This window comes from Alligator sinensis, unplaced genomic scaffold (assembly GCF_000455745.1).
Source record: "Alligator sinensis unplaced genomic scaffold, ASM45574v1 scaffold858_1, whole genome shotgun sequence".
In the NCBI taxonomy this organism is placed as follows: domain Eukaryota; kingdom Metazoa; phylum Chordata; order Crocodylia; family Alligatoridae; genus Alligator; species Alligator sinensis.
The window spans coordinates 681,182-693,894 of record NW_005842079.1 but is presented as its reverse complement, the minus strand read 5'-3'; the positions used below and the strand labels follow the sequence as shown (position 1 = coordinate 693,894).

General features: G+C 51.2%; 1 protein-coding gene and 1 long non-coding RNA gene across 8 annotated transcripts in view; one reads left to right on the top strand and one right to left on the bottom strand.

Moving 5' to 3' along the window:
* SEMA3B (semaphorin 3B) overlaps nucleotides 1-12,713 on the bottom strand; it is a 93,120-nt gene that overhangs the window by 42,978 nt on the left and 37,429 nt on the right. Inside the window, exon 1 of one of the 7 annotated variants that reach the window (XM_025204381.1) lies at nucleotides 139-290. The exons of the other annotated variants lie outside the window; for them this stretch is intronic. The gene's annotated coding sequence lies outside the window, so the exon portion shown is untranslated. Of the gene's footprint in view, nucleotides 1-138; nucleotides 291-12,713 lie in introns of those variants that run through there. 7 annotated transcript variants of the gene reach the window in all.
* The window catches only part of LOC112550323, a 24,553-nt gene continuing 21,503 nt past the window's right edge, over nucleotides 9,664-12,713 (top strand). Inside the window, exon 1 of the long non-coding RNA XR_003094105.1 lies at nucleotides 9,664-9,702. This is a non-coding gene — a long non-coding RNA (uncharacterized LOC112550323). The remainder of the gene's footprint in view (nucleotides 9,703-12,713) is intronic.

Sequence of the window (12,713 nt, the reverse complement as noted above, 5' to 3'; positions counted from 1 at the left end):
CCCCGGGGACAGGCGGCCGCCGGGATGGGAGGAGGGCGCCGGGACACCGCTCCCCCCGGCCCGCCGCACGCGGCTTCCCCGCATCCCGCCCGGGCGGCCCCGCCTCCGTCGTCCTCGCACGTGGACACGGACACACACCTGGCCTCGTCTGCGCACCCCACACACGGCCCGAGCCCGCTGCGTGCCGGAGATGCAGCACAGGCGCGGAGCTCCCCGCGGAGCAGCGCCCGGCCAGCACAGCTCACTGGCCCAGCTTTGGTTTCCCGCATTGTCCCGGCAGGCTGGGAAGAAGAAGCCGGGGGGAGCAGGCGCTGGGGCCCTGCTGACCTTGTATGTAGCAACCACGGCTCAGGCTTTGGCTCTGGGGAACTTCATGGCTGCTACAGCCAGCTGTTTCTCAGAGACATTAAGTGGCCTTCCCACTTCGCTGGGGTCACCCTCCCCTCCGCCAGCTGCCTGCAGAGCAGGTGTCTATACCTCCTTCTCAGGAACCTGCAGTTTGCCCTTGGCACAGCCACAGCTGCCCACATAGTGCTTCCCCTGCAGGCCCTCATGATGCGGGGCCAAGTCTCAGATGCCCCCTCTCCCCACCACCCCCCCACATCAGGACACCAAACTCCGAATATGGATGACAGGTCCAAAAATGGGAAAAAAAGGTTAGTGCAAAAGGAATAAAGTACGCAGCTGAAGGGAAGGTGCGTTCACCCTGTCCTGGAGATGAATGGAGGCCTCCCAGTCCTGGACACCTACCCAAAGCCAAGGCTCCTGACTAAGCCTCTTATTCCATCTCCTGCCTCCCACAGCACCAGGCTAATGCCCTGTTGGGCCACCTTGCTGCAGCCTCTTCCCTGTCATGCTTCTGCAGCTGACATCCAGTGCCCAGCTCACAAGCCACAACCCTCCTTCAGGCACTCCTATTCCTGCAGTCTTTGGGAGGTTGGGGTGAGGAAAAAAACAAGGGGAGCCCAAGTGGGTGGGAAAGCCCGAGTGGTTTGATCTCACCATGGCCCTTCTCTCCGGTGAAAGTCCAGAGAGATGGAGCTCTTGAATGGGAATCCAGAGTAGTGGTGATGTATGTGGAGGCCCCCAATCATGGCCTGCCCTCCAGTCCTTGCCTGCCCCTGTTCAGGATGCATGTGTATGTGTGGGGGACTGAAATGGCTTTGGCAGAACTAAAGATGCTGGCGGTGTGATGGAATGATCCAAGTGCCGTGACCCCAAACGCCTCTTCACTTCCTGCAGACATCTTGGCTTCATCCCATCTCGCTCGCTTCCCTTCTTTTAGTGTGAATGGACAGAAAACAGCTGAACTGACAGTCTCAGAAATAAGAAAGAACCTCCAGCCATGGCAGACACACAACACGACTTTCCCCACCAATCACATATGTTCAGTGCTCATCTAAAGAGCCTCAGCCCCAAGGTCTCTCAGACAGCACCTTGTCCAGTCTGGGTACCAATGCCTGGGCTGCAAGCTGGCTGGCTACTTCCTTCCCACCTGGAGTAAACACAGGCCTGAACCACCTCCACACAGTCCAAACACTGTAGCTGGATTCTGATCTAGATCCAGACTCTGGGCTCTACGATGGGATGGATCCAAAGGCTGCACCCACATACTAAGACCTGAGAGCCATGCTCCTTTCATGTCCACCACCAAATAGCCATGAGGTGGGATCCCCTGTCAGCATCTCCCAATGTGGGTGGATTCCCTCAGGTGCCTTAGACCCACAATGCAATTTCTGTACTGTCTGTCCCACCACAGAAATACTTTCGGTCTTCTTCATGAGGTTACATTCCTGTCATCTTGGAGAGTCAGCTTTTCCCAAAACTGCTGATTTTGCATGCTCCCCGAGCACTGGCCTTCAAACAGAACATCAGAGATCTTTGTCCCTCGTTGGGAAAGCCTGTGGATGCAAAAGCATGGGTGGAAATGGGCTCGGGGTAGAAGGCTCCGTGTTCTAGCCTAATCAATACTGGATATTACTCCTTTGCCAAGAATTAGTGCACTGTCTGCTCAGGAGACACAGGTAAATCAAGCTACTGCCAACCAAGATCTCTCTCAAAAGTCATTCTAGGAGCCAGCTGTGGACTGGCAGTCATGCTACACCCCAAGACTACCATATTTGTGGGAAGAGGGGTATGAATTGGCCTGAGGGGACAGTGAAAGTACTGTGACTGAGAAGCCTAGGACTGGAATAGCAAAGGTGCTGCAGGTCAGGACTGAGGATCAGCATAGCTGGACAAAAGCCAAGGCTGGGAGTAGCAAGATGAGCTGTAGACCAAGAACCAAGGCTACTGACAGTATTTTCTCTCAACTCATGCTCACTTCTTACTGTGTGTTGGATCCTCTGGCGTGCAGGTGTCTGAATTTACTCTGTGTCCAGCACTAACTACTGCAAAAGGACTGTGCTGAGTTGTGGTGTGGTAGATAACCCCATCTATCAAAGGAAGAGCAATCGAGCTATGAGCAATCCTACTATGTAGTTTGGTGCTTTCTGATGTCTCTCCCAGAACCAAGATGGGGTGGAATGCTATAGCTAGACCCTCTGGGGAAGCCTGTAATGGGAACAGCTTCTAATCCCCACAGCTAGGGCAGAAACAGTGTGATTCCAGTTTGCTGTGGGAGTGACAAGGAGTTTGGTAACTTTTCATGTTGCATGAAGTAGTGTGCTGTGAAGGGTGTTGTTGCATATTGTGAGAGCCTTGGTTTCCCTGGCTTGATTGCATACTCTTACACACTGGAGAAAATGAACTAACTTTTGCCCTGGGTGAGGGTGAATACCAGTTTCTGCATGTAGCTTTCTCAGCTAGCAGAGAACAGGACATAAAAATACAGACCTGGAAGGGACATCTCGTGAGGACTGGCACTCAGGAGAAATACCCAGTCTGGGAAACTTCCTTGGCGTGCAAACACAGTGATGGACAAAGGCAGCATGGCCTTCTAGCTGATAACAACTCTGCGTGGGTTTGACCTTGGCTTTGTGACACAAGGATCCCCCCTGCCATACTTCAGTTAACTAGTAAATGCCATCTTGATTTTGAAAGCTTGCCTGCCTTGCTGCAAGTCACTTCTAGTGGATTCTTTCCCTCAGTGAGGCAGAATTAATCTCAGAAGCTCAGCTAGCTGAAGCTGACTCTTGAGGGCTGCAGAGATAAGTTGGAGGTGCTGTGACCAGAAGGCCTGGTTTCAGAGACTGAGAAGTCTACACCTGGGTTGCCTTCACGGGGTGCTGTTCAGGGAGCCTGTGTGAAGTGGGGAGGGGGTGTCCTGAACAAGAGCTGCTCTGCAGAATCATGACAGGTCAGAGGGCTCCCATGTATGGATGAACAGACAACAGCCTCCCCCTTGGCTGATTCCACCAGAGAACGTCTGGAATTGAAAGTCTGAACTACTATAGCTTGAGCTAAAGCAGGGGTGGGCAATTATTTGGGCTGGAGGGGCACTTAGGGCATTTTGGCATCTTATTGTGGGCCAGGTCAGCACCCCCTCCCTTGCCCCCTCCCCATCCCCCATTCACTAAAGCACCCTAAGTGGATCTGCGCCAGGGCCCAGCCCTGTGCTGTCACTGCCCAGTGATCCCAGCCTCAGGGTCTCCATGGGGACCAGTCAGGGACCCCTGTGGACAGGGTGTGCTCAGCCAGGCAGATGAGATGAGGCTGTGGGGGGGCAGGGAGTGGTGTCTGGGAGAAGGATGGGCAGATCAGGTGGGGGCTGGGGCTGGGACTTTGAGGTGGTGATAGCATGGGGCCAGGGCCCAGGGCAGTGCCACGATCCACTTCCAGCAAGACCCTGCCCACAGAACCGGCACCCATCATGGGGATGTGCAGGCAGCAGATCATGGGTCTGCCCTGGACCCTGGTCCCATGCTGTCACTGCCCCTAGATCCTGGCCCAGGGGTCTCCATGGAGACTGACCTGGGACCCCCGCGGGCAGGGTGCGCTCAGTCAGGCAAATGGGTGGTCAGGGAGTAGTGTCTGTGAGCAGGATGGGCAGCCGGGGCCAGGGCCAGGGCCAGGATCTTGAAGTGGTGACAGCATAGGGCTGGGGCCCAGGACAAAGCTGTGATCTGCTCCTGGCAAGCCCCTGCCTGTGGAACCGGTGCCTGTCACAGGGACATGTGGGCAGTGGATTGTGGTTCTGTCCCAGCCCTCAGTCCCATGCTGTCACCACCACAAGATTTCAGCCTCAGCCCTGCCCACCTATCCTACCCCAGGATGCCACTCCTCTGCTGGCTCATGGCCCCATCCCATCTGCCAGCCAAGTGCACTCTGCCTGCATGGTCCCCAGCCAGTCTCCATGGAGACCCTGCCCACCTGCTCCATGTGGTGCCCCTGTGGTGAATGTGGGGCAGATGGGCTGGGCTGCCTGGGCAGTGGGGCTGGGTCCTATGGCAGTGGTGACACTAGCAGCAGCAGCCGGAAGGAACTGTTGCTACCGGGGTTGCTGGGAAGCAGAGTCCAGCAGCCATGCCACCCCAGCCCTGTTGCATGCCTGGAGGTAGTGGCACTGGCTGCATATGCCAAGGCCTAGGTTGCCCCCTGCACCTGGGCCAGATGGGGTCAAGGAACCTGCTTTAGGCCAGATAAAATCCCTTGGTGGGCCAGATCTGGCCCATGAGCCATTTTGCCCACCCTTGAGCTAAAGGGTCAGGTTTATGCTCCTCACATCCTTATGGAACTGGGCACAGAGAGAGGCTTGCAACACACACTCCTCATTGGATACATAAACCATAAACACAAGGGTTTGCAATGGTGCCAATGCGTGCGAGAAGTTGTGAAGGTCAAGTAGCAAACATGAACCTGGAGGGAGGATCCAATTCTCGAGGTATGGGGATGCTTCTTGGTGAATGGCTGATGTTTCGCTCAGAGGCAGATAATGGAATACACCAGTCTCCTCTGCGCAGCTGTGTCCCAGATGCCTGGCTTAGTCCCAACCAAATGAAAACAACATTCTTTTGATGCTTCCAATTTTCCACACATCGTTGCCAAGAATAGCAAGTGCCGTACAGCTCACGGTGACCAGCCCTGCATGCACTCCACTTCTCTTCATCTCCATGGGCCTGCTCCAAGAGATGCCAGGTAGTGCCAATATATCCACGCTTACCCCAAGCCCATGGCCATTGCCATGCCAGTGCAGAATGCCAAGGAAAACACAGTCAGTAGAATAGAGAAGAATAGACTAGGGTCAGGATGGAGATGACTTTGCAGGAAGAAAGAGGTAAGGCACAGCTCCTTAGATGTTTAAGGAGTTACAGAAGATGGGGTGAAGGTGCCAGGGTTGGGGAATAGGGTCTTTCACCTCTGGAATGAAAGTTCAAATCCAAGTGCTGTTCCATAGCAATTTCAGCAGGCCAACTCTTCAGTTACTTATATGATGTGACATGGATGCCCTGGTTTGCTCTCTACTGGACAAGCAGTCTTCACCAGGACTGCATCATACTTGGTGCCAGCACAATGTTCACCAAGAACAAAGAGATGGGAGTCCTGGCACTACCTACTTCCCATGCTGTCCCTAAGCAAATGTCCACTTTTCTGTTCCAGATGAACACCATGTGGCATCACATCCCCTCCTGGCTACACCCGAAGACAATCTGGCAGCCATGCCACTGAGTCAGATTCCCCAGTGAGATTGCACCTATGAGCCAATAGGGCTATCTGACACACAGCTGTTTTGAGTCATGTAAGAGCAGTGGCACTGAAGAATCAGTGTTTGTAAGCAACAACCTCCGTGGGGTGGGGAGAGGTAAAGGGGACCTCTCTGAAAGTGAATCTGTTGGGAGGGAGCCACCCAGGGTGTGGTCAGGTGCTGCCCAGACCCCAGCAGATTAGTTCCAGTGGACCAGGAAGCCTTGCTCCAAACCTGTGGTTGCTGAGGGAAGACAGGAGATAGTGGCTCCTTATCTGCTTGTTTAGAGCTGTTGGTGAGGTCACATTCTTTGGAGTAGGAGGGGGTCGGGTGCACTCTGCTTCTGCTGAACTGCTTGAGGCTGGATGGAGTGGCCAGGCCTGGCTGTGTTTAGGCTGCAGGCTGGCATGGTCCTATTTGAAGGTCTCTGCACATCACAGATGCTCCTGTGGGATGAGGCCAAGGCCAGGACTCAGCAAACACAGCCCTTTAAATCCTTCCTCCTATGGCCCTCTGAGATTCATCTAATTCACCTCCAGGGCAACATGACTCCTCACAGCACCTCCTCTTTGGCTGCAGCTAGGCCTGGGCTGGCTGTCCCAGCTTCCACTTGAAGACTGTTTCCCAGCACAACAGGGCCTGCCACATAGCGTCCCCCTCTCTTCATCTCCTCATGCCCAGTCACAGGCAAATAACAAGAGAGTGGTGGTTGACGGAAGTCAATTGTTTGGTGCGTGGTCACCAGTGGGGTCCCTCAAGGCTCTGTCCTAGGGTCTATACTGTTTAACATCTTCATCAATGATGTGGACATTGGTGTCAGAAGTGGACTGGCCAAGTTTGCTGACGACACCAAACCCTGGGGTAAAGCATCCACACTTGAGGACAGGAGGGTGATCCAGGCAGATCTTGACAGGCTCAAGAAATGGGTGGATGAGAACCTGATGGTGTTCAACACTGAAAAATGCAAGGTTCTCCACCTTGGGAGGAAAAACCTGCAGCATGCTTATAGGCTTGACAGTGCTATGCTGGTTAGCACTACAGATGAAAGGGACTTGGGGGTCATGATTGACTGCAGGATGAACATGAGGCTTCAATGTGATGCTGCAGCTAGTAAAGCGAGCAAAACGCTGGCTTGCATCCATAGATAATTCTCAAGCAAATCCTGGGATGTCATTCTCCCATTGTACTCAGCCTTGGTGAGGCCACAGCTGGAGTACTGCATCTAGTTTTGGGCTCCACAATTCAAAAAGGATGTGGAGAAGCTTGAGAGAGTGCAGAGGAGAGCCATGTGCATGATCAGAGGCAAGGAAAAAGGCCTTATGATGAGAGGTTGAGAGCCATGGGACTCTTCAGCCTAGTAAATCTCAGGCTCAGGGGTGATCTGGTGGCCACCTATAAGTTTATCAGGGGTGCTCATCAGGTCTGTTCACCAGAGCGCCCCAAGGGATGACATGACAAGATCGAATGGTCACAAACTCCGCCGCGACCGATTCAGGCTGGACATAAGGAAAAACTTCTTTACTGTCTGAGGCCCCAAGGTTTGGAATAGACTGGCGCTGGAGGCAGTTCAAGCACCCACTTTGAACGCCTTCAAGACACATTTGGATGCTTATCTTGCTGGGATCCTATGATCCCTGCTGACTTCCTGTCCCTGGGGCAGGGGGCTGGACTTGATGATCCTCCGGGGTCCCTTCCAGGCCAAATGTCTATGAAATCTATGAAACAATGCTCCCTCCTTCAAATGTGGCCAGAGGTCTGGATTGTTCCAGGGATGTGGGAGGAACTGTCTTTAGCCTCCTTTCACATGGCAAGTTTCCCCAAAATGCCCACAGTGCAACTCACAGTGGCTCATACTGGAACGGTAGGTTTGGCAGGTCAGAGGCTGTCTCTGTATGCATCCATACAGCACCTTGCATGCTAAAGTCTGGATCCCTAATTCAACCACCAACCACAAAACAGATAACAATAGTGAGCAACACTCTGAACAATAGCCCCAAGTAAGAACAGGCCCCATGGTGCTAGTTGCTGCCCTGCAAATCTCATAATTCTCACAGATGAAAACGAACAGAAATATCCTTTTATCCCCCTTCTCGTGGAACGAATGGAACAGAGGGTCACTGGACTGCCATGTGTCCCACAGCCTCAAGGGGGTGACAGACTCCTGTATGCATAACCCTCCCTGCCATCAAAGGAACCACTGTGGAAATTTCACCTCTGAACTGAAAAAATTATTAAAGGAACACCCTGTCCTGAAAAATATCCTCATCCACTGTGGCTCACATAAAAACTTGTGCCAAATTTGAGCCAAAGAGAGTAAGAGAACTCATTAGATCTCTTAAAATTCTCTATCAAAACTTTGTTTTAAAAAAAAAAAACACACAAAGTTTTACAAAAATGCCTATTTGGGTCTACTTTGGGGGGTGTTCCTAAAACCTCCTAAAACCAAAAGTGTTCTAGTTTTTAACAGCAGAAACTTTACTGGGCTTTTGAACGAACACTTAGATAATTCTAACTGGGGAAAAAATGTTTTCCTTGAAATTTCTTGCATGGAAAAAACAATACTTTCCCCAGCAGCTCTCAAATTCCTGGCAGGAAGCAGTACCAGGGAGTCCCTTGACAAGTGAGGGTACCATGGGATCAGGCTGTAGGGGCCTGAGAGCAGTGTTTTGGGTGACTAAAGATTAGGGGGCATTTTCCTGCCTGTAAGGCCATGAGAATGTCAGCTTTTCCCTCATTAGCCTCAGGTCCCATGGGCCCACACCCTTCTGGGATCAGAGGTCCTGAGAGTTCCCAGCTTTTCCTGTCAGACAAGCCATACCTAACTTATATGTGAATGAAAGCCCACAGAGAGGTCACCTGTGTGATTTCCTGGTGTCCGGCAGGTCTGGGAATGCATCATGGCAGCCGGTTGACATGCAGCCACCTGGGAGTGGAGCAGACACTGAGAGGGCATGTGCATGAGGCAGTGCTGGTAGTTCTGGGCAGCGCACCTGCTTGGCCAGCTCTGTGACGAGTGGCATGTACATGCACAGGACCAGGGCGGGACCTTATATCTTCCAAGGAAATCTCTCTCCCGCCCTTCCTGGTTTGTTTGCTTGGGTAAAAAGTCCACCAACATACACCTGGCAGGTAACCCTTTCACTGCTGGCACAGAGGGAGCCATGCTGGCCTATGTCCCAGTTTCACAGGTCAGAATGCCTTTAACACTATGGATTAGTATGTGAAATCTCTGGGTTTATCTGTGAATCATGTTTGCACACATTGTGCTAACATTGTGTGGCACCCCATGGCACCCTTGAAAGATCTTGCAGCACCCAGGTTGAGAATCACTGGCCTAAGGTAACCCCTAGTGGTGACACCAGGCAACACAGGTAGGCTAGGGACAGAAGTTACACATAAACCAGTTAAAGTGATCAGAAACTGATTTAAACCTGTAACAGAACAGAAGCTCAGAATACATAAGCCAGGTTCAAAATGACTGAAACTGGTTTAAGATAAACCTGGTTGAATGTAATATCAGCCTTAACTGATTTGGTTCAAAATAGTTTATGAAACTTCTGCCCCAGATCCCTTCCTGGTTGAAGTTAAATCACAGCCCCCCAGCATCCCAGCATGCTTTCCAGCCCTGGACTGGGCTGTGCTGTCTGCTCCAGAGAGCAAATGGCTGGCTCCATCCCTCTGCTCCCTAGCTGGAGCAGTGAGAGCTGACTGACAAGGGCATATGGGAGACAAGCCCAGCTGGAGATGCAGCCCAGTCTACTGGGGGGGGACACCAGCTCCCCCTGCCCAGGCAAACCCTATCTGGGTCCAGAGAGAGGGGCTAAACACCCCTTCCCCACTCAAACTTACTGCTGACTGCGACTGTGGACTACAAATCACAGAGGCACCCAGCAGCAGGAAGAAGAAGTGATGATGAGCAACCCTGCAAAGTCCTGCTGCTGTAATTCTGGACTGCAAATCCCAGAGACCTTTGGGGCAGTAGGAAGAGGAAGTGAAGACAGCCACAGAGTCATGCTCTAGTGCCCCCAGCTTCTGGCCTGAGTCACTGTGTGCACATGGCTGCAATACCTGAATCAAAGGTAAATGTTTGTTCACTTCTGTTTCAATTTAATCCATGCAGTTTAGACTAACCTGCAAAGACTGAATCAATTCAGCCACAGGCTTTTTGACTGTCTGTACTTAGCCATAGGGACCAGAAGAGCCCAAGAACCACAGGGTCCATTTGTGTCCAGCAGCCTCAGTAAAGAACCCTGCTCCCGTACATTTACCATATCTGGGTTGGCAGGAAGGAGGGGCTTCCTAAGCATCCTCTCTCCTTAATTCAGCTCCATTTGGACCAATTCTTGTATCACAAATCTGGAGAAAAGAACAGCAGCAGATTCTACCTTGAGGCCTGTACTTTGCTCACTTAAAAGCAAAGAGCATGTGAAAAGCTCCAATCTAGATCCTCACTGCTGGGTGTTAGGGGCAGATGGGTGGGAGGGAGGACACTGAAGGAGAGGCTCCTCACAGTTGAGGGAGCAGGAGGATCCTGGCACTGACACATACTCCCCTGATACTGACAGTCATGTGCCGTGTCCTCGCTGTGGGAATGAACACAAGCCCCAAATGAGGCAGTGTCTCTACTGAAGGATAACTGCCAGAAAAACTGAGCTCCTCTCAAGGCAGGGCTGTGCTGTGAGGTTAAACAAGGATCTTGAAGAGAGGGAGGATGGGATCAGATTGTTTTCTGGGCAGCTTCATGGCTGCCCTGGGAGAATGCCAGATGGGAAATATTTACCCTCCCTACAAACTTCCATGTACGCTGCTGGCCATTGCAGGATGGAATCCAGCCCTTGGGAGATGCAACTGCTCAGTGATTGAAGAGCAGAGTGGTGCCACACGTCTGGTTTTGTGCTTCCTCAGCACTGCCAGCTTGGACATACATAGGGGCTCAGCCAGAGAGACCCTGGACTAGATTCCCACTGCCACCGATCCAACTGAAGTCTACCAGTAATGATACCGCCTCCCTAAGAGTCTGTAGCTCTGACTGACAAGAAACCACTGCAGGGGTGAGAAGGGATTGGAGGGGTTCTGATTATGTTAGGGTACCAAGGTCAAAGGCTGGGAGCACTGGATGGAGCTCTGTCTTGTGGCCCATTCCATCCTTGGCCTTCACCCAGACTAATAAAAAGAAGGTCAATCTGTGGCCAATTTTATGAAGCTTTCCTATGATGGTGATTCTGGTCTATGAGGAACCAGTGGAAATTCTCACTCTTTCTCCTGAGTGGACTAGACTTTGCATATCAATCAGATTAACTGCATGGGGGAAAACCTCTGTAGCCATACCAAAGGCGATCTCATCTCCTGGATTGATACCCACAAAGGATTTGACAGGGGGCAGGCAGTCAGTGCCCTGTGACTACTGCTCCATGCTAATCAGTGGGGTTGCGTTGGTACTATGTGATCCCCCTGTCTGTCTGCAACCATCTCCTGTCTTGTACCTCAATTGTATGCTCTTTGGGTCAGGAACCATCTGTTAGTCTGTGTCTGTACACTTGCTGTATAGCACAATATAATCCTAGTCCATTCCTCACACTCTCATGTGATGCTGCAGTGGCACCTAAGAAATAATTTCTAGCCCATTCCAACCAATGTTGGAAGCGTTTGTGAAAAGAGCTGTGAAAAAAATGAGATCTTGGCAGTTCTAAACAATAAAAAGAAAAATATTTTTTATCACACAAATCTAAGATAGTAAATTTTCTAAATGTTTTGGTGATTGGAAAAGTTGAAAAAATGGCTTCAAAGTACAAAACATTTCTTTGCAATTTTGAACATTTTTGGAGCTCATGGAAAAACCACCCATGGGCCCAGTGACTGTGGTGCTGAGTCACGTGCAGTGTGATGAGTCAGCACAGTTCCTCATGGAAGCAAGGAAAATGGATCAGATGAGTAATAAGAGGAGTCAGTATTATTAATCCCTTCCGTACCCATAGGGATTGCTTTCCAGCTTTGTAGAGATTGATGGGATATTGAAGGAGGAGGAAACTGAGGCACAGGCAGCTGTAGAGATGTACTCAGGGTGACATATCATCATCATCGGCAATCCCTCGCAGTCAAGGATTGACAGACTCTGTTTCAGCTTGGATACATGTTTCCATGTGGGATGGATGGCTCTGGGGTCTTGGTTTGGTTTATAATATGTTGTTTCTGCTGCTCCCATTTTTCTGTCTCTTGTTGTCATCATAAGGTTTCAAAGTACTGAGATCCTTGCAGCAGACTCTTCCTCTGTTTGGGGCAGTCCTGGGTGATACTCTCCCACGAGTTGATGTCTATGTTGCATTTTTTTTAAGTTGACCTTGAGCACAGCCTTGAAGTGCTTTCTCTGTGTCTTCTTGAGTGTACGCCTTGACTGAGCTGGGAGAATAAAACTTGCAAGGATGCAATGGAAATTACAGAATTGGATGCCCAAAGCAGTGTGAGCAAGTTTAAAAAAATTCTTAAAATAGATGTGGGTCTGATCATAATCAATGCTGCCAGAAGATAAGGCAGTTAGAAGCTAGATTGGAAGTGTTGCAAGGAATCGTGGCAGGAATACAAGGAGGATGTATGGGGGGTGGGTCTACTGAAAATGTAGTGTTTATACATAGTGTATATGACACACTCACTTGGTGTGTATGACACTAAGTGGCTTAGAGAGAACATCAGCAGCACAAGGTGAGTCTGTTTGGTGCACATACTCAGACAGTCATGTGAAAACCACTGTCTATGGAACACATGCTGCCTCCCCAGTTCCCTGTACCATGCTCTGGCTCTAAGCAATGCCTGGCAAGGACTGTACCCAGGAAGTCTGCACACAAGATAGATCTGGCCTTACCAGTCCTGGTCTCATGCCCTGAGGATCCTGCAGGCAGCACACGCTGCTGGTGACATTGACCACACACACAACTTCCACAGCCCCTGGTGTGCAGTGAGTCTCTGCCCTGAGGACATCAGCAGGACCAGGCTATAGGGGAGTGAGTAGGGACTGGTGAGTTTGAGGGAGGAGAGTGAGGTGGCCTGACAGGTGATGTCACATGGAGACCCACAAACTTGCAAGGCAGGGATGGAA